A 22758-nucleotide genomic window follows, 5' to 3' on the forward strand; every position below is an offset into this window, starting at 1 on the left:
CAGTAAACTTTTGATCAGCCCTAAAGTCTTGTTCTGCTCTTCAAAGTAACCTTGTAAAAATGACATTGTGGAATTTCATGTTCATTGTCTTTCAGTGAGTTCCCTATCAAATGAACTCAGTGTACAAATAAAAAAAGATGGTTTTTTTAACCACCAGTCCTGAAAACAAAGCCTGAGCTCTGAGAGTCAAGCTTGGCTCTTTCCATCCTACACATCTTCACCTGTAATAATTTTGGTAACATTTGCCACACATTCAATTGGATCTGGGCTGCAGGAATGTCGGCAGTTGCTGTTACAGGCCGTCTGTGATCACTGTAGCGCTTGCTCTGCCTGAAGCCAGGCAGCCATGTGGCCTGTCTGTCTCCCCATGCTGAATCACGGTAGGGGAGAAGAGAAGAAGGCAGTCATAGGGCAGAGGTGAGGGGCCTAGTACTAGCACCAGAATCCCCAGCATCCTACCAGACAGTCACCTATCCCAACATCTGGCTTTCCCCCTATGAATCCAGCCAACTCCTCTGAGTCTCCAGATTACCTCTAAACAGGTTTTCCTAGCCCCTCCCCCTCCAAAAGTGGACACCCAGTCCTCTCTGAGAATCCCAGTTTTCCCTGATTCCTCCTCTTCAGCAATCCCAGACTCCCTCCAGCACCCACCTAGCCCCAGACACCCTTTGTTTGTTCAGCACCCATCCATCTCAGACACCGTCTGGGGCTTACCTGCCATCTATCCTAGCAGCTCCTCAGAGTCACTCCCACCTACACTAGCCACAAGCTGCCAGATTTTCTGCAGTTCCTGTCCTTCACTTGCCACTGACTGAGGCAGGATGTGTTGACCATAAGTTAAAGTTTATGATCATATGCAGATGTTTGTACATATGCAAAACTCACAAACACAAGACACGTAAATTGGTGCAGTGATAAATGATGACAGGTCAGGTCTACAGAGCGATCTAGATCTCATCTCTTGAACAAACATGCATTACTACAGCTAAATGCAAAGCCATTTGTCTAGGAACCAAGAATGTAGGACTGTATTTTGGAAACCAATGACTCAGAAAAGGACTTAGGGATCATGATAGATAAGTTAAACATAAGTTTTCAGTGTGATGCAGCGGCTAAGAAAGCAAATGCTAGGGTAGTGTATATATAACCAACGGAATATCGAGTAGGAGTAGGGAGGTGTTATTTCCTTTCTCTAAAGCATTGGTAAGACCATTACTGGAATACTATCATCAGTTCTGGTGTCAACACTTTGAAAAGGATGTTGACAAATAGGCAAGGGTTCAGAAAAGTGCAGTAGGAATGATCTGAGATCTTGAAAATATGCTTTACAATGAGATGCTAAAGAAATTAACGAAGAGCAGGTTAAGAGTTCAGTCTATAAGTACTTATATAGGGAAAAGATTTCTGATAGTAGATAGCTCTTTAGTCTAACAAAGGCATAACAAGATGCAATGGCTGGAAGCTGAAGCTAGACAAATTCAGACTAGAAATAAGGTGCACATATTTTATAGTGGAAGTAACTAACCTTTGGAACTACATACTTTAGGATATGGTAGATTTTCCATCACTTGAAGTCTTTAAATCAGGATTGGATTTCTTTGTAAAACTTATGCCCTCGCTCAACCAGAACTTATGGGCTTGATGAAGAAACCACTTGTTGAAATTCTATGGTCTGTGCTGTGCAAGAGATCACATTAAGATGATTGGAGTGGTCTGTTCTGGCCTTAAAATCTTCTAATCCAGATGCAGATTAGTTTATCATACAGTTTGCATAAAATGTCACACCTGGGGCTGTGCAAAATTTGGCAGCTATGAGTTTTACTTAAGTTCTATCAATTATTAATCACTAGGGCGGATCAAAAAAATTGCAAATTTGAATTTTTTGACAAAAAAGACACTTTGTGGAAATTTTTCCTATTCTATGACCCCCTCTATTTACCACAGTTTGTTTATTTATCACATTAAAGAAGAAAGTTTAATGCAAGTTACGGTGGTCCACCTAAAATGTTGACGTAGAACTACCATTGGTAGCTCTCCTTTATAGAGTTCTGATGTCTCTTGGTGAGCCAGAAAGTCAGTCATTTGCACAGGTTGGCATAAACTTTCAGAAGGGATGGACTAGATGACCTCTTGAGGTCCATTCTAGCCCTACAGTTCTATGATTCTATCTTTACTTTCTCCTCCCCTTTCCTACTTTCTATATCAGGGGTCGGCAGCGTTTGGCACGCGGCTCACCAGGGTAAGCACCCTGGCGGGCCGGGCCAGTTTATTTACCTGCTGACGCGGCAGGTTCGGCCGATCGCGGCCCCCACTGGCCGCGGTTCGCCGTCCTGGGCCAATGGGGGCGGCGAGAAGCGGCACGGGCGAGCGATGTGCTGGCCGCGGCTTCCCGCCACCCCCATTGGCCCGGGACGGCGAACCGCGGCCAGTGGGGGCCGCGATCGGCCGAACCTGCCGCGTCAGCAGGTAAATAAACTGGCCCGGCCCGCCAGGGTGCTTACCCTGGCGAGCCACGTGCCAAACGTTGCCGACCCCTGTTCTATATAGACTATTGAGGAATTTAATAGTTGGATGAGACAGGTTTTTGAATCAAGATGAATTAGCCAGTAGTTACAATTTAACAAATATTTTATGAAATCAATACCTCAAGCAATGCAATTCTGTTGGACACCTGCACTTTGGTTTTCTGCATCATCACATTATCACACACCTTTGTTATCTGCTGTTGCTTGGGGAGAGAGATGATGTTAGCAAAGATTAACAGGAAATGTATCAAAATGTAGGGCCACGTCCTCAGATCTTGTGACATTCTGGGCTTACACTAACACCACATGAGAATCTGGTCCTAAAAGAGCCAAAATTCACTGAACTCACTCTTTGGAGTAAGTATGGCAGCAGGTAAAGAATAGGACAATTAGAACTTTGGCAATCTGTTATACTGTAGTTATTTAGATGTATAGGTAATTTTCTTTGTCAGACTGGTATAACAAATTGAAATAACATAGAAAAATCTCAGTCCAAAGCTATTTCTCAATGTATATTTCATATTTGGAATAATAAGAATTCAAAGAAATGACAGTGTAATGGCTGTGTGTCATTACAAACTATTAGGGGTCTGTTTATCCTTTCATATTGTAATTCCCTAATGTAGCAGTCCTAGGCAGTAGACTCCACAACTGGAAAATTTGACTCTTGGTGCCAAGGAAATTTATATGAGAATCATAGTGTATGAAATTTAGCATAGTAAGAATTCTACAATACTCTCTGGAACCATTACTGTATACCATGTTAATAATATATGTGGTATTCTGGAGCCATTAGATTGTTACTCAGTGCATAGGAATAAAGAAACATAACAGGCTTTCACCCAGCAACCCCCTTGAAGATGACATTTTTGGCAGCTAGGTCTATTAGACACTCCAGCTTCTATTAAAATAGAGAAAGCACTTAGATCCTTAAAAAAAAAAAAAAAAATAGAAGCTGACTGATATAAAAGGAATGGCAGCTAGAATAACTGGCTTGGAGGCAGCAGCCAGGCCAAAGCTGAGTGAGGGGGAGGCAGACAGTGTAGGGTGAGACCAGGGGAGACAGATAATGGAAAAATCCCACAAGGTACTGCCATAATCCTAAAGACTAGAGAGAATTTAAACTACTTCCAAACGTGGAGCTCTCCCTTCTGTGTGAGCTGCTTCTCAAATGGTAATTCAGGCTCCATGAAATACTTTGGGTTTAATTCATTTTTACAAGTTTAAGGAAAAAGATACATCCTGTTATCTCAGGTGTATATTGCTAATCCCTGTGCCCTTCTAAAAGCCTTTTAGTTGTCTGCCTTTGGTGTCATGTCCAGTAACACATCTAGGAATGCATTAAAACTGGATAATGCACACACTGAATCACTGAAGGAAGTTATTGCTCATTTGTTCATTGGAATTGCATGGAGCCAGATTGCGATACCCTTATTGAGCCTGAGTAATGCTTTTACACCATAAGCAGTCCCATTCCTACTGCAAGGTAGTATCACAATCTGGTCCTTTTAGTTATAGGAGGGTAAAAAAAAATCCAGGAGGATTTGGCAGCTTGGGGAGTACTGCTTTGATGGGATTGTTCCCCTCCCTTTTCCTCAACTGCATAGGAGCCCCACAAGAATTGGCCTTTGTGGGTGAGGGACTGCAAGAATTAGGAGGGAGTGAACCAATGGCTGTTTCTACAGCATTATCCTCTCTCCAAACCTGGAGGACCCTGACAGCATTAATTAAATTGCTTTCCCCTCTGTGATGTAGACGCATCCCTGTGGTATTAGGATACCTCCAGAAGAAGCAGTGGGCTGGAAATTCCCTGGCTGAACAAGAAGCTGGAAAAGGAAGTGAGGAGCCAGAAGCCAGCATAAAAGCATAGGCTCTGCATGGGTCTTGAGGGATCCCTGGTTTCTGGGGGTGAATTCTCTGATACTTCCGCAGGCAAGCACAGCAAAATCCTGCCTCCCTGAGGGACAAATTTGAAAGAAATTCTCTGAGGTCAAATACGAGGTCAAATTTTCAAAAATGTATAAGTTATTTAGGAGCCTAATTCCTTAGCCCCATAGATTTAGGCTGATTATTATTATGATTATTCAGGGGCAGATTTTCCAAGGTATTTAGTCACATAAAGATGCAGAAAGGTAACCACTGGGATTTTTGAAAGCACCTCTTTTGAATTAGGTACTTATGTGTTCCTTAAAATCCTACTTAGTGCCTTTGTGTGTCTTTATGCATCTTTGAAAATCTGGCCCATAGGGGCTTTTAAAAATTCTGTTCATGGTCTATATTGATTAGAGGTCTGATCCTGCACTGTTGAATCAGTCAAAACTCCTCCTGGCATTAATGGGAACTTTGTCTGCACATGGACTGCTGGAGACCCTGGAGCGCAGTCAGTGTAGAATGCATTCTGCAAGAGGGGCTGCATTTTTCTTTCAGAAGCATAATGTGTGCTGTTTGCAATGTCAAATGAGTCATAATCCTGCAGGTTTAGTAAACTGGCAGATACAGAGATAGTCATATTAATAAATGCCAGAGACTTGTACAGTAGTAAATGTCTGAAACTACCCATGTTGCAGTTAATGACTCGCTGCCCAGAAACTTCTTATTACAACAAGTGCAATTCCATAAAAGTGATTCATATTGCAGGATGCCATTTTGTAATTTTCTCCCACTGGCTTAGATTTCATCTCCTGACTCTCCAGGCAATATTTTACTTTTCCTGACAGATAGTTAATTTGAGAATTTCACAGCTGTACAAACAAATTTAAAGCATCAAGGCATGTGTGGTATGCACTGAGCACACATTTGCTAGGAATGATTTAAGTAACATGTAAGATTTTAAAGTAAGCTCAAATAAAATGTGTTAATAGTTATCAGTATTTTAATATACGGGACATAATATTCTGCCCACAGTACTTAAAGCTGGATGTATATTTATGCTGTATTATGATTGAATTCCATTAAGGTCATAATGGTTGTATGGCAAATAAAAGCAAATAAAACATTCAGTAGACATATTTTTCAGTCTCCAGAGGTTCATACAGACTCATTCTTGTTTTTTTTTATGACCTCTCTGAAGGGGTGTCTTAGCTTAGCTTGACTTCAAATATTTTTTTGTTTAGATATAAGCCTGAATCATGGGTCTGAATCCAAATCTTCCCTCTTCCTCTCCCACCCCCCGGGAGAGTCTGCACCTTGGGCTTTGATTTGGGCCAGTAATAGAGGTAGGCCTGAGCTTCATAGTGGATCTAGATGCAAAAATCCTAAAGTCCATGCGGTGAGGGGATTGGGGACAGCTTTCCAGTGTGTCTTCTTTGTCTAATGTGAGACAAGTTAAAATGACTGTGTAGGATTAGACTACATATGCAGTGAAATTCAGCCACTGTATTAATAGAAGAACAAATTTAGTGTTTGGATGCAGACATATGCAGCCCACATTGAGATTGTGTTCAGAATTTGTTCCATAGATAGTGAATACGTTTGCAATCATTGTTCAGAGTCTGTATTTTCAGGATGAGTCTCTTCTTTGGTCCACACTGTCCATCCTTTAATCACATTGAAGGTTTCTATAGTACTTTTTGCTCTTGTTCCAAGTCCAAAGCTTGCATTTGTGGCAGTGGAAAATATGTACAATGAATCAGATCCTCAACAGGTGTAAATTGATGTAGCCACATTGATTTCAGTGGAGCTATGCTGATTTGCATCAGCTGAGGACCTGGCCCAGTGACTGCAGAGCATCCATGTTGAGCTTTACAGTGAAGATGAGAGGTGTACATTGAGACTTTGAGAAGAGTATTTTGCCCTAAATAAACTTTCTCATGAGGATATATTTCATGTTAAAGAGTGCCTCTTTGACAGCTCAGAGAAGCTAAGCTAAGCAGTTGTCACTTGTAGAGCTCATATAGTGGTGAAAACTTATACAATTCAAAATCTCTGTACTCCTTTTTAAAAATATGTATTAAAGGGCACTGTGTGTCTGGATGCAAATAGGGAAGGATGTTCTTATGGCTAAACCACATGATTGGAAGGCTGGAGACCCAAGTTAGTTTCAAGCTCTGCTGTCGACTTGCTATTTGATCTTGGGCAAAACACTTAACACCTCTATGCTTCCTCTTTCCATATGTGAATTAGGAATAAAATGTTTCCTGGATGATTGTTTTAAGGCTTACTTCATTAATGTTGTAAAGTGCTTTGAGATTCTCAAGTTGTAGGTACTGTATGTTATTGTATGGGTCCCGGGCCCCAGTGGTTCAGGGCCTCATTAAGTTGTTTCCTTTGGGAGGAGAAATTGATTACATGAGATGAATCAGATCTTTTTTTTGGCAATCCTGTTTATTTAAAAAATGTACACAATGCCTGTTTCCCTGAACAAAGTAGAGACATACAACAGAAGGTACTTTCCATCCAAGCCTCCCTTTCCAGATGGTCCTGTGCCCCAAGGAGTTCTGCCTCTGTTCCCTCCTATGGCCATGCTCACAACACTTCTCTCACTGTCTGCTGATTTTATTTTGCCTTCTGGCTACTTTCTGCCCATTGCATGCATGCAGTGTTGTTGTAGCCATGTTGGTCCGAGGATATTAGTGAGAGAAGGCGGGTGCGGGAATATTTTCTATTGGACCAACTTCTGGTGGTGAGAGAGACAAGCTTTCAAGCTTCAGAGAGCTGTGACCCGAGGAAGAGCTCTGTGTAACCTCGGAATCTTGTCTCTCTCTCCAACAGAAGTTGGTCCAGTAAAAGATATTATCACGCCCACCTTGTCTCTCTGACACACACATATACACACAGCTATAACCAATCAATGCCACAGTTCCTTCCTTTGCAATCAGTCCACAGGGAAATCTTTCAGTCCACATGGCTTAGCTGCTGATTTGGCCTTTCATGTGGCCTCATACCTCAAGCGGTGGCTTGCATTGTCTCTAGCTATCTTACCCTATAACTTCTTCTGTTTAGCTGGAACGAAGGGTGGCTAGCACACCCATCAGCTTTAGAAGGTCTGTGATTGACTGTAGATGGGGGGGGGGGAATACTATGGCATTCTGGGGTGCAGTCCAGACCAGTGAGGGGCTGTGTCCCCACCTGCTCTGCAAGCTGGGGTGTCTCACAATGCTTTGCCGCTGTGGCTCCTAACCTGGGTTCCTCACACAAAGCCAAACAGCATGCAGGCCACACCCAGAGTATCTGTGTATAGCCACAGCTCTAGTCCAGCAGCTCTGACCCCAGCAGCTTGTTAACAAACACCAGCCACACTCTGGCTTCCAACAGCCTTAGTTACTACATGCAGGGTAACCCCAACATACTGCCAGTCCCAGATTTTTCCCCAAAAACATATGTTCTGAAGTGTCCAGCCCTCTCCTGGACAGTCCAGATATACTATGTCTGTCGCCCCTCTAAAGGGATAAAGATTCAACAGTTTGGCACTTTAAATGGAGTTACCCACACAGTTCTCAACACTGGATTAGTTTTGATTAAAGAATAAAACAAGTTTATTCACTTACAAAGAAAGAGATTTTAAGTGAGCACAAGAAAAGATGCATTAAAGTCAGAAACAGTTACAAGAAAAATGAAGATAAAATGCTTTCTAAACTTCATAAACTAGACTTGTCTCAAGGTGAAGTTTCTTATCATGTTTCCAGTAACTTTGTTGACCAAACTCTCAGGCCAGGATCTGGTCCCAAAAGCCAAATGGCTGGCTGTTTTGCCTTCTGAGGTGAAAAAAGACAGATGGATAGAGAAAGGGAACTTGGGGTGCTTTTGCCCCACATTTTCATATTTCAGTCACCCTTTGAAAAGCATTTTCATGAGAGTAATCCCTAGTTAAAGTTCTTTTTGGCTGAGAACAAGGACACATGGAGTCTGGTGAAGGAGGGAGGCTTCATGCTGTTTCTCTTCACCTGTGTATGCTGAAATGCAGATTTTCTTTGTCTTCTTTCTTCCCCCTCTCACTGTTTACAGCTTATATTCAAATTGAGGTAAACACACATCCCTTTATTAAAGACAGGCCCAGTTGACCACTCCTACCTAATCAGGGCTATGTGAGTTAGAACACTGCCTTTAACAGTATACGGGGGGGATTTCATAACTTTACATATAATGCTGCTATATACATTTCACCCTGATATTATTGACCAGTGAATTATTGGTTTTCAAATGATACTTCAAAGGCTTATTTTGTACAAAGATTATTACTATAATGTGTAGGATGTGAATACAGGGATTAATTTGGTCACTGGTGCACACATATATTCATACCCAAAAGGTTGGGCTCTTGGATTTGTGATATTGAAAATACTAGGTGGAATTAAATAAACTATTCTACCAGGAAGACCATTTACACCTCTACCCCGATATAACGCGGCCCGATATAACACAAATTTGGATATAACGCGGTAAAGCAGCGCTCCGGGGGGGCGGGGTTGCGCACTCCGGTGGATCAAAGCAAGTTCGATATAATGCGGTTTCACCTATAATGCGGTAAGATTTTTGGCTCCCGAGGACAGCGTTATATTGGGGTAAAGGTGTATGTCCTAATCAGCCAAATACAACCAAATGCTCAGAACTTCTTGAAATGACAGTTCTTAGCAAAATATAGTACTACTGCATCAGAATGTTAGGGAATCTGGGATGCTGACTAGCTGCTCAGGATTTGGTACATCTCCTTAAGTTTCACTGAGTGAGGAGTCAGGAATGAGTAATGACTTTGAGGTTTGGCCAGTAATTATTTATATTAACAAAATTTGTACTTTACCTTCAGAAGCCAAAGCTGTATATTGCTAAAGGATTAGGACAGTGTTGGTGGGCACCAGGGTTATGTGGTGTGTTGGAGAAGCATTAAATATTTCCATATCAGAATCAGGCTTCTCAGTGGTAGAATGACAAAAATCAGTGGGGTACTGCAATCCGTGTCTAGAATTGATACATGGAGGGCAGAGTAAGACATAGACATGGGGGAGTAGCACTGTCCATAAAGGATTCCATAGAATCTAATGAGATAATATTTCAGAGTGGAGAGGACCATACATTAGAATGTGTATGATGGCAAAATCCCAAGGCAGATATGAGCAAGTTTATAATTCTGGCTACCTGAATAGGAAAAGGATATTGAATGCACAATACTGAGGGAGATCAGAAGCAACTAAATCTAATAATATAGCCATAATGGGTGACATCAATATACAAACTGATCAAATGTTACATTGGGACAAGACTTAGGGAAGTAGTTTCTCAATTTATTACAGTTATTTATTAAAACACTTAATCCTAGAGCATACAAAAGGAGAGGCTATTCTCAATTGTCCTAAGCAACACACAGGGGTTGCTTCAAGAAGTAACTAAAATTGAGCCATTAGGTGGTAATGATAACAAAATAATTAAGTTCAACGTTCTCACGGGAGGAATCATATAAAACCTGCAGAAGGGTAGCAAATTTTAGGGATTTTGAATATGAGGATGCTGATCAAAAATGCCCAGTGGTGGTGATTAAAATCCTTAGACTCTGTATTGAGATTGCTTAAGCATACTATTTGAGAGCCACAGAAGGCATGCATACACCTAAAGAAAAAAGCAGATATGCAAGAAATATGGCTAAGTGACAATATTCAATAGGTTATGTGAGCCGAACAGGTATCCTTCAGAAAATGGGAATCCAGCCTTAGTGAAGCCAGCAGAAAGGAGCATAAAATTTGGCTAGCCACATGTAAGATGGAAATAAGGAAGACAATCTAGTGACCACTGGAAGGAATAATTGGAACTACACATTGATTTTACAGGGTTCTAAATTAATGCAAGTACTCAAGGGAAAACTGACACAGTGAGGGCAACTCAATGAAAACCTCTGCTCAATGTGTAGCGGCTGTCATGAAAAACACACAAAATGTTAGCATGCATAATGACTAGGAGAGGTAATAATTACATATGCAGCTTTCTGTGAATTGTTTTGAATGAAGATGTGCTGACACGGTGTAGGGGAAACAAGATAACCTTGCAAAGCCATTTACAAGAGTTAATCCATCTGGATGGGATTATTTTCACAAGGCTGTAAAGCTGTTTGTCAGATAATTCCTTACACCTTTTTCAGCATTGTCAATAATGTGTTAAACTTACATACAGACACTCTAACTGGACGGCTACCAAGTTTATAGCAGATGCACGAAGGGCCTGATTCTGCAGGCCTCAGACAAGCAACTCTCCCACTGAGTCCAATGGAAGAATTGGCTGTCTGCTGAGGACTGTACGCTGATGTAGAGTTGTGCATACTATCACACCAGTTGACACTATTCTGGAAGTATGATGGTTTGCAACCATATAGCACCTTCTTGTCAAGGATCCCAAAGCACTTTATAAACACTGAGGGCTAAGTCATGGCTTTAAAACAACAGCACTGAGTCAGGGGCAGTGTAGAGCCACACAACCCCAGTGGGAGCACTGAGACATTGGGCCTCTGAAAAGCATGCTGCTGCTTCTTGCACAGGGAGAAAGCCTAATTTGCTCTCTCAATTGGGAATGGAGCAGATTGCTTGTCATCGTGCACCAGCCCTGCTGCAGTCATGGGTTCGATGCAGCCATGGAAGGGAATAAGGAGTTTCTTGCTCACCCCCCTGCCTCTGCATGGCTTTGCAGGGTAGCTCAGAATCTGGGTCTGTCGATTTAATCCTCACAACACTTGTGTGAGGTTGATACGATCATTCCCATTTTACAGATGGGGAAACCGAGGCACAGATATTAAAGGTGGGATTTTCAAAAGCAGGTCAAGAAGTTGGGTGCCCAAAGCCTATCAAGCTCCTAAAATTGGTGGGAGTTGATTTTTAGCCTGCACTGGAAAAATCAATGGGAGCTTAGTGGTTAACTCCTGAATGTGCTTTTGAAAATATCACCCCAAGTGATTGGTTTGAAGTCAGACTGCAAGACTGTGGCAGAGAGAGCAGAAGAACCCAGATCTTTGGATTTCCAGTCATGTGCTTTATTAGCTGACAATTATGTCTCTTGCATTTATGCCTGGGTAATAATGTTCTTACCAGTTTTAGTATTACCTGTTAGCTTTCTAAATGATTTATCATTATAGCTGTGTCAGTATTATGGGGATAGATGAGTCAGTATTAGCTAAGATAGATAGACAGATTCATTATTTAACTTGTTGCTAGAAATTTTGTGTGTCCCCATTTCTACTAAATGCTTGGTAACATGTTACTATAACATCTTTTCTTAAGTACTTTTAAATAACTTGTATATCCTATAATAGAAGACTTGATATGGGGCTTCTCACACACACTATTGGATGTAATTGCAGGATCTGGACTTAAGTGCATCATATGATTTTGTTTTTTACATTCATGTTAAATTTATCATCAAGAGCAAACAATTGCTTTGAGCTAAACCCCTGCAGTCCTTATTTAGTGTAAACTCCCATGGACTCTAGTTTGGGCTGAGCAATAACTTAGTAAGAAGTACAAGATTTGGTGGTTATACCCAAAGACTGTGAATCCTACAACATTGGGCAGAGATTGCTAAATAGAGAGGTGTGTGGAATACAAAGGCACAAGTGGAGAACATAAGACAGAAGAAATCATGCATTATGAACAAAATTTTCAAGCATGGCTTCCAAATTGTGTATGGCGTGGACAATTATACATCTAATTCCTATTTTTACATATGCATTTATTTTTCTTTGCACATGTAAATTCACAGCTCTTTGAGCAAAAGTACACAATAAGGCTTTGTTCATAATTTCAGACTGATTTAAGGCTGGATTGGAAATTTGGATCTATAGGTTAACATTCCAATATGTTTTTGAACTCATGGAACCTTTTTTTAGAATTCCCAAAGCTCCAGCAGCTTTCTCGTGATTTCTAATTGGAAAAGTCACAGAAAATCAAAGGCTTTATCAAAAAGACAAAGATGCAACTTTTGTTTAAAACAAATGTGTAAGGGCTTTGGAGAATCAAACTAAACTTCAGTACAGTTATGCATGAAATCTTATATGAGCATTTTTGGTGTCAAATAAAAGCTGTATCTTTGTTAAACATCTGGAAATCTGAAAAGAAAACAGATAAAGCAACTGCAAAAAAATAGTTTAAAGGAAGAGAGAACTTCCTTCCTAGATCACTATCTTGGTCTCTATTCTTGACATTTGGCTCATGTTAGGTAAAGCCCCATTTGGAACTAATCTTGCAGGAAGGGAAAGAAACTCCCCCTTCACCGGCACCACTGCATTTAAAAGAATCACAGGGGATGAGATTGATCATTGAGAGAAAACTGGGAAGAGAAGGAATGAGAAGAAGGAGAAGAGACTTTATTTTAATATGATGATAAACACCATGTCATGATGACTACACCTAGGAATTTGTTACTCAACCAGCCAATGGCAGGTCATCTGCCTTCAGTTCCAGAGATCTCTGCAAAATGTTAGTACTTTGGGAGCAGCACCATGTCGTTCGGGAAGTGTTAGCAACAGCTATGATAAGGTTGCTAACATTTCCCTTCATAAGCCTCTTTTCAGTTGCTGATACCTTTGATTACTCAGGCTGAAATTGTAAGGAACCGTAGGGCCAGGGAGCACTGTGGAGAGTAGTTGCTACAGGAAGTACTGCCCATGAGACCCAGAGTGACAGTACTCTGCTGCCCTCTGATTGGCCAAGTGTCCCTACTTAACCCCAGGGGTTGGCCCAGGAAGTTGTCTGGGCAACCACACGGACCTTGGCCTGCTGCAATGACAGACTTTGCCTTGTCTCCTGTCTTTGACTCCAGCCCAACTTCGACTCCAATTCTTGCCTCTTGATTCTAACCCAGTATTGCCTCCGCTCTTGTCTCTGACTCCATTCTGACTCTGACCCTGATTCCTGCCTCTTGATTCTAACCTCGTACTGCCTGACCCTGGCCTGACTCTGACCCAGACTCTTGTTAATGGGACCTGGCCTTGCGATTCCTCCAACTCTGGCCTGGTGGCTCCAATCCCTGGTGGGCAGACCTCAGCCAAGCTGTGACTGCTAGGCAAGACTGTCTATGCCCCAGTCATCTACAGAAATGTTCCATGCTTGGTAGCTTGAACTTTTTTTTGAAAGATTGAGGGAAAATGGCTCTATCATTTTTTGAGAATGAGGCTAGTGATGAATAGGAAGTTTTGTTAATGTTCAAAATTTTTCTGACTAATTTTCAGTTTTAAGAGAACCTAGTGCCTCCATCCTTTGAAGAAGGAACTTGAGATTTGGCAGGGCTGATCATTGGGTCATGGAAGTGTCTTTTACCATCCCTGTGAAAATCCTCTTAGATTTAGATGATTTTCCACATATTATAAATCAGCACTTGTTCATGCCAGTAAAACTCGTTCAACAATTGTTCCTTTCTTTACTGAATGTCCTGAGTTCACTGCATATGTTTGCAGGCCCTGCCCAGCTCCATGCATCATTCTGAAGCTGATATTACAAAGCTTAGGCTCTCAGTGGAACATAGACAAAATTGATTCTCCAGCTTTCTCCCATCAAATATTCATGCAGGGATACTAGAGTAGGAGCCAGAAGACCATGAACTAATTGGTGTTAATAATACCGTGCATTTCATGAACATCATTTTTAACAAGACCTCAAACCTATACAAGGAGTTTGCGGAGAAGAAAGTAACAGGGAAGGTGCATAAAGTTACCTCTGAAAGTGCTGGGAATCAGATTCAGGTCTCTAACATGACTGCACCGCGTCCATGTACCACATACATTTTCTGTTTGTAATAAAATGGGTTAAGAAGGCTGTAGTATTGCACAATTTTCATTTAACTCTTATAGATGTTAGCTAGAAGAGAGTGTGCATCTCTCTCTCAGAATGAGGCACAGACAGAGTGAACATGGAGTGGCAGATTGTAGTGGTTTTGGTCTGGAATCTAAGCAGTTGGGGGGAGGAGGGAATGACACCACCATTTTCTAGCTTTATGATTGTGAAAAAAAATCCTTGAAAGTATGAATCAAGGATACACCTGTGTTGTCTTCCTGATTCTGCTGACAGCTTGAAACAATAATTATGAGAACTGCCCCATTCTTTTCTATGATTTAATTATGAAACCTAAAGATTGCAATGTAAATATTGACATTATGTTTCATTGATGATTATTTTAGCAGAAATAATACATCCTGCTAATGTAGCTTACTCCAGAATCCCAAACTGTCCACCACCGTCCCCCATTCCAAACGTCTCAGCTGTCCCCTGTCCAAATGATAAATCCCCCAGCTTCCCTCTTTAAAAACTTCTATGATGCAGTTATGCATTTTTCTTACAAAAATCCATAGACATTGAAACTGAAATGTAAGGGGAGTGTAACATAAATTATATTTAATATCAAAATAAATGCATGGATCTGGTACCCAACTTTCAGTTTACCTAATGGAGTGCCACAGAAACTAGGACACTTTTGTCCACAGAAATATTGGTCTTGGGGTTAAAGGTACAAGAGTTGGACTAAGGAGATCTGGATTCGGGCCCTGGCTCTACCACAGGCTCCCTGTATGATCTTGAACAAGTCACTTAATCTCTCTGTGCCTCTGTTCTCACTTATCCATTGTTGATGCAAATACTTTTGTCTCTCTTCTACCTAGATAGTAATCCTACTGGGATAGGGACTGTCTCTTACTATGTTTGTACTGTACTAAGTACAAATGGACCTTGATATTGCTTTGGGCCTGTCGGCATGACCACAGTGAAAATAATCTAAATCCTCCTTGCACCATCCAACATTGCTAAGGACACGAACAAGGCACTGCATCCCTGTTTTTCCTGGGTCGTACATTGCATGTCCCCTTGAAAGTCAGTTCCATAAGTTTCCCCTCTCTAAGTCCTGTTCAACAGAAGGATTCTTTCGATTGGCCACTTCTGCCTGTTTCTGCAGCTGCCCAATGGCACACCTGCCTTGGCAGACACTCTGACTTCATTCATCACACATGGCCCAGATATTTCCATCTTCTTTTCCAGATAACTTTAGAAAAACAGGGTTGCTGAACTCTTGGATGACTCTCGGCATTCATTATAAATTCATTCAATTTAATAGCCAGTATTTTCCTGAGGCAGTTGCTTTCAAAGGCATTCAGACACCTGTCTGTACTTTTTGGTAGTTTTCCAGTTTTCACATGCATATATTAAGGCAGAAATAACATTAAAGGTAAAGATTCATAAATTAGTCTTTAAGTTGTAGATTTTCAATGACCAAATTTTGTCTAAGATGGTGAATGCAGCTGCCACCTTGCCAGTTCATGACATTATTTCCTTCCGGATATCCCCACTGATTTGTACATTACTGCCAAGGTATGTGAATTGACTCACTTCTTGTACTACTTTGCCTTCCAACATAATGCTTGCATTGGGAGTTGTTGGCTGTAAAGTAGTACACATATCAGCTGTAATGTCCCATGGAGTAAGGGCACTATGTTGCAGGGGGACTTGTCTCTTCCACCTTCTTTTGACCACTTCTTTAGCCCTATGCTGATCTATCTCTCTCAGAGTCTTTCTGTGACCTGGCCAGAGGACTAAAGGTCCAGCTGAAAGTCCAAACAGATATTTGTATGATAATTCTTCTGCCCTCTTGAGCTGCACTGCGATTCTCTACTTCTTAGCCCCTACTTCTGAGCCCTGCAGAAATTAACCTACGCTACTTCCTCCTAGCCAGTTTCCCCCCAATGCCTCCCCTCCCCAGGGACTCAGGCAGCTTCTTCAGGGATCTCCCTGCTCCTTCTAGGCCCTATCTCAAGACTTTCCCCACAGGAGCTTAACTTGCTTTCTGTGTGTCTCCTCCAGACTGACTTCACCAGGCCCTTCCCAAAGAGAGGGAACTCTCCTGGCTCCTTTCTCCTAGTCTCTCTTCTCTGAGTTCTCCACTCTGTGAACATAGGCTTTTCCTGACCCTTTCACAGCTGGGGTCACTAATTATCATTAAGTTGCCATATCACCATCAGCTCGGGGGTGTCAGGAACTGGGTCATGGGTGGTCAGGTTCAATGGGTAGAGTCATAGGTGGTCAGGCCTGAGGTTCGAGCCAGAGTCTGTAGCCAAGGTCTGGAGCCAAGGGTCAAGCTGGAATCAATAGCTAGGAACCAGAGGGCAGGGCCAGAAGACAGGGACCAGGAACAAGCTGACATCTGTCTTAGCAGCAGGTCAGGGATCTGCCTTGTTGCACAGACAACTTTTTAGTACTCCCTCCAGGCCTAAAATTAGGTCTAGGCCAATCAGAGACCAGGGAAGAGGATGTTGGTCATCTCTTCCATGGGCAGCACTTCCTGGAGTGATGGGTCTCCCAGTATGTAAGGTGTGTTTACTGTGGCTCTGCCAGCCCTGCCCGGTGGTGTTGTGGAAGCCACCCCGAGGCCCAGTTTCAGGTCCCACAAATCCTCACAGGGGCTAGCTGGTAGGTTACAGGCAAGGCTGAGTCTGGCTTACCTTAAAGGCCAGCTGGCCTGTTACACTTGGGTTGTCATTAGATTTTTTTTTTCATAGCTGATCATTAACCCCGTCTCTTTAGCAATTCTGAACAGTCTTTCCAAGTTTGCTTGCATGTTGATTGAGCTGTCACGTGGAAGAGCTATGTCATCAGCAAAATCTAAATGTTCTAGTGTACTGCTGTTGAGCCATGCAATGCTTGTGTTGTATCCATCTGCACTTTTTCTCATAAAGAAAGGCAATGGCCATGCCAAAGAAGAGAGTTGAGAGAATGCATCCTTCTTTGACAGCAGAGTCCAGGTTAAACCATTCACTCAAATATCTATTTACTTTAACTATACAAGCTGCACCTTGATATGAAGACTTGATGATGTTAATTATTTTTGTTGGCATACCATAACATTTCAAAATGTTCCAGGGTGAATCATAATAGAAGATGTCAAATGCTCTCTTAATCTATGAAGTTTATGATGAGTGGTTTTTGCCATTCAATGCTCTCTTCAATGATTATTTTTAGGATGGAAATGTGGTCAACACATGATCTTCTGGGTTGAAATTCATCCTGCTCTTCCTTATCTTTGTCTCAACCTCTTCCCTTATTCTGCTTAAGATGATACTGCAAATGACTTTGCCTATCATTGAAAAGACTGTAACACCTCACCAGTCAGTACAGTTGCTTAGGTCGCCTTTCTTTGGTATTTTGATAAAAATGCCATTTTTCTATTGTTCTGGGTGCTCTTCCTGGTCCCATTCTTTGTTCAGTGATTTTATCAATGGTCTCATGATTGCAAGCTTTCAAAGGTGAAAAGGGGGGGGGGGGGGAATTAGACCAGACATCTTAACTTCAATTTCTGGAAAGGTACTGGAACAAGTTATCAAACAATAAATTTGTAAGCACCTAGAGGATAATAGTGTGATAAATAGCCAGCATGGATTTGCCAAGAACAAATCATGACAAACCAACCTAATTTCCTTCTTTGTCAGGGTTTCTAGCCTCTTGGATGGAGGTAGGGGGAAGATGTAGACATGATATATCTTGATTTTAGTAAGGCTTTTGACCCAGTCCCACATGACGTTCTCATAAGCAAACTAGGGAAATGTGGTCTAGATGAAATTACTACAAGATGGTTGTACAACTGGTTGAAAAACATAAACAGTGGTTATCAATGGTTCACTGTTGAACTGGGGGGAGGTATCTAGTGGGGTTCTGCAGGAGTCTGTCCTGAGTCCAGTGCTTGTCAATATTTTCATTAATGACTTGGATAATGGAATGGAGGATATGTTTATAAAGTGTGTAGATGACACCAAGCGGGGAGAGGTTTCTAGCACTTTGGAGAACAGGATTAGAATTCAAAAAGCCCTGAACAAATTGGAGAAATGATCTGAAGTCAACAAGATGAAATTCAATAAAGAGAAGTGCAGAGTGCTACATTTAGGAAGGAAAAATCAAATGCACAACTACACAATGGGGAATAAATGACTAGATGGCAGTACTTCAGTAAAGGATGTGGAGATTACAGTAGTTCACAAATTGAACATGAGTCAGCAATGTGATGCAGCTGTGAAAAAGCAAATATTCTGAGGTGTATTAACAGGAGTGTTATATGTAAGATGCTGGAGGTATTGTTCTGCTTTACTGTGCCCTGGTGAGGCTTCAAGTGGAGTGCTGTGTGTGCAGTTTTGGGTGCCACACTTCAAGAAAGATGTAGACAAATGGAGAGAGTTCACAAGAGAGCAACAAACATGATAAAAGGTTTTAAAAAACTGGGCATATTTAGCCTTGAGAAAAAAGAGATTGAGAGGAGAAGGACTTTTACAAAGAGGATGGTGTCAATTATTCTCCATGTCCACTATAGGTAGGACAAGAAGTAATTGGCTTATATGTGTAACAAGGGAGATTTAGGTTAGCTACTAGGAAAAACTTAATTATAAAGATACTTAGTTACGGGAATAGATTACCAAAGGAGGTTGTGGAATCCCCATTACCGGAAGTTTTTAAGAACAGGCTAGACAAACACCTGTCAGGGGTGGTCTAGGTAAGTTTACTTGATCCTGCCTCTACATGGAGGGCCTAGACTAGATGACCTCTCATGGTCCCTTCCAGCCTTACATTTTTAAGATTTCCCCAGTAGCCATTGGTCTTCATCTACAGCTGCCCCAGGTTTTAGCTTTTTTTTTAATTATTATTATTGAGGCTTTCACTTTTTGTAATGTGAGATGTTATGATGGCTAGTTCTAGCTCTTTAACTTTTTGTCAAAGTTAATAGTTTCTTGCAGTGTTAGTCTGTTTAATGCCTCTTGAAAATGCTCTGCAAAATAACAAATAAAAAAGAACCTGGGTGCAGCTTGATACAAGGGATTGTTTACCCCACTGAATGTTCTCTGATCATTTAGACAGTGTTTAATTCATACTCACCTACACTTGTAGATATGACTGCCAAATTCAGGGTCAGCACCAATATACAGCAGTTGGAACCATATTTTTTTTCTTCCAACCCTCAAGTGGAATGCACTGGGGGCAACATTTTTGTGAGCTGTGGATGGGGACTAAGGTGTTTTAGGAGGCCCATTTGGGAATGGGAGTATAGCAACTACATAAATGTTGCCTGGTTTTAACTTGTGTTGTTTATTATTCACATGTACGCAGTTTATTATTCCTTCCTGTTTATGGAACACAGTAAGGGGCCTGTCCTGCACACACTACTAGGCATATGGCTTACTTCTGTGACAGGACCCATTACAGTATGACACTCGGTAGTAAGTATTTGCAGAATTGAGCCTTTAGTATATTTCACACTTCACCAATTCATGAAGGACAAGGGGAGAACTCCTGGCCACACTGAGTCAATGGCAAAACTCTGCTTTTGGGTTTCCTGCCCTAATGCGCTAATTCAGACAAAATATTAGGATAGAAAGTGTATTTTAAGGAGGGGTTTGAGAAGGAGGAAGATGGTACTTGCAGGACAAGAAATGAGAGCCTGTTCCAAATATAGGGGCAGAATGAAAGAAGATACGAAGCTGAGACACTGAAATGGTTTGGAATGAGTTTTCTTAGTTGTTTTCTTTGAGTGTCAATTCGTATCCCTTACTAGCTGAATAACTATCATAGATGTATACATCTGTGGTTAGATACTGCAGTATTTAACAATAGCTCTTTCTTCCCTTTTTCGATATTGTAGGTAATTTAGAACATAATAGAACTTTTTGTGGAAGTGCCTAGCCAGCTATAACCCCCTTTTTTAGCAATAAAAATGGCTTAATATATTCCCTGTACTTTGTGGCCAAAATGGGGGAGAGAATAAAAGGAATGTAGCCATTATCAGAAGCCTTCAAACCTGCTTTGAGTCTGCTTAAAGAAAATATGTTTTATTTTTATTTTTTAAACAAAACAAAACATTTATTTATGGATCTCATTTTGGAAAAAAAGTATACAAATACATTTCTTTTTCCATGTGATTTCACAGCACAGTGAAACAGAGACCCTCTTGGGTATAGAAGTGAACCTAACAGCATTTTTCCAGGATTACATCATCTGTTTCACTCACACTTTCACATCCTGCATTAAACCACATGTATGCACATCAACAAGACAAGATTGTAAAAAGAGTGTAACTGGGGAACTGTTTTCGTGATATTTGATAGGAGTAATTGTGGGCACTGCTGTTTCAAAGTAACAGTGGATATACTATACTATGTCAACAAAAGTCACTCTTGCCATATGGAAACCTAATTATTTCTGAATGATCTGTTACAAAACACTTTTGAGACATTCAAGCCGTTTAAACAAATCAGTAAAGAATATTTGAGCATAAAACCTGTCTTTAATAAGAACTTTCATGTGTTTTAGAGCTGGGCGTTACAGTAATAGATTTGAAAATAGTAAAAAAAAAAAAAGGCTTATTTTTAAAAGGAGGTAGGGAATTTTATCAGGTGTTAAGAAAATATTGGTATCCCCCTGCGATTCTTCAGAATTGGCCCAATCCTCCAGTAATTGAAATGAAAGGGTATTTTGCTGTTGGCTTCAGTGGGAGCAGGATTGGGCCCTAAGTTTGTGGGCAATGGGGTAGAATATAGTGTGATATATATTCAATGCATGATATAGTTCTTTAGCATGTAAGGAAACTTAGGCTGTATAGTACTTTGCTATTCTGTGGTCTTATTTTAAGCATTTTTTGACAGTGATACTGTTTGCACTGATAAGTTCTGTCATCTGAGTAAATAGAAGGGAGGCCATGAATTATTTATAAAGCAAAACACTTCCCTCCTTCCCCCCCCCAGTTTAGCACATGTTTTGTGTTTACATGCCATTGCTTGTCACTTCTGATTTCATACTTGTTCAGGCCACCTGTCAGTGACATTGGCAAGATGTCTGTTGGTTAGACTGGATAACACAGCAGTCAGACAAGCTTAATAGTTCAGGAACCTAGACACTTTTGTGATTTGCCTTCAGTGGATCTTCCTATAAATTGTGTAATCTAGAAGTCTTAATCATTATTAAAGTAAGATTTTGCTAGCTTCATGAAAATATCTCTTTCACAGTGAAACTCGCTTGACTGATACATTTAAGAGGCTGACCTCAGTTGTCAAAGTGAATATATTTAATGTATGGGTAGCACACTAAATAAACATTATGTACTGAAACTAACCCGATATGGGCCTGACACATTACTGAATGGCCATACTCAATTGTATTTCTATTTCCAGGCTTTTCCATCTACTTAAACTAGGAGACACAGAATATTTAGGTTTCAGAGTAGCAGCCGTGTTAGTCCAACGAGAGACTGCTGAATTGGAATTAATTTGCAAACTGGACACCATTAAATTAGGCTTGAATAAAGACTGGGAGTGGATGGGCCATTACACAAAATAAAACTATTTCCCCATGCTTATTCCCCCCCCCCCCTCACATCTTCTTGTCAATTGCTGCAAATGGGCCATTTTTATTACCACTACAAACAGTTCTTTTTCTCTCCTGATAGCTCACCTTAACTGATCACTCTCCTTATAGTCTGTATGGTAACACCCATTGTTTCATGTTCTCTCGCTGTGTGTGTGTGTGTGTGTGTATATATATATAGAGAGAGAGAGAGAGAGAGTGATGGGGCAAGGCCAGATGGCTACAGTAAAGTAGTGAGGAACAGGTATGTTAGCCCCAGGCTAAACAAATCCCTGGTACCATGGTAACCAAATGGCAGTTGCTCCAGGTTAATCAAGACACCTGGGGCCAATTAAGATCCTTCTAGAAGGCAGGAGAGACAGCTAGATTGATTGGGACACCTGAAGCCAATCAAGGACTGGCTGGAACTAGTTAAAAGCCTCCTAGTTAGTCAGTGCGGTATGGGTGTCAGGAGCTATAGGAGGGAGCTGTGCTGTTGGAGGAATGAAGTAGTACGAATCCATATCAGGTGCAAGGAAGGAGGCCCTGAGGTAATTGTGAAGAAGATATTGAGTGGGGGCTGCTGTGGGGAAGTAACCCAGGGAATTGTACACGCCCTATTTCCAAAAAGTCAGCTTCCATAGCTGCTAAGTTTAGGGTCCCTGGGCTGGAGCCCGGAGTAGAGGGCGGGCCCGGGCTCCCCCCCTCCCCTCCCTGATTAATCACTGATACTGGGAGACAACAGAGACTGTGTGAGGGAGGGTTGTTTCTCCTCACCTCCCTTGCTGGCTTATGATGAAAATGGCTCAGTAGACTGTGACCCTTGCCTCTAGAGAGAGAAGGGCTATGTGGAGGGTCACAGTGAGCCTCTGAGGCTAGCAAAATCCGTCAGGAAATGCAGGACCCATAGAGTCAAGGACAGAACTTTGTCACTATATATATATCTATATATATATAGATATATA

General features: G+C 41.3%; 1 protein-coding gene across 1 annotated transcript in view; it reads left to right on the top strand.

Annotated features, from left to right (window-relative positions):
• GAS2 (growth arrest specific 2) overlaps positions 1-22758 on the top strand; it is a 131791-nt gene that overhangs the window by 15231 nt on the left and 93802 nt on the right. The window lies entirely within an intron of this gene.

This window comes from Emys orbicularis, chromosome 4 (genome assembly GCF_028017835.1).
Source record: "Emys orbicularis isolate rEmyOrb1 chromosome 4, rEmyOrb1.hap1, whole genome shotgun sequence".
NCBI classification, from domain to species: Eukaryota; Metazoa; Chordata; order Testudines; family Emydidae; genus Emys; species Emys orbicularis.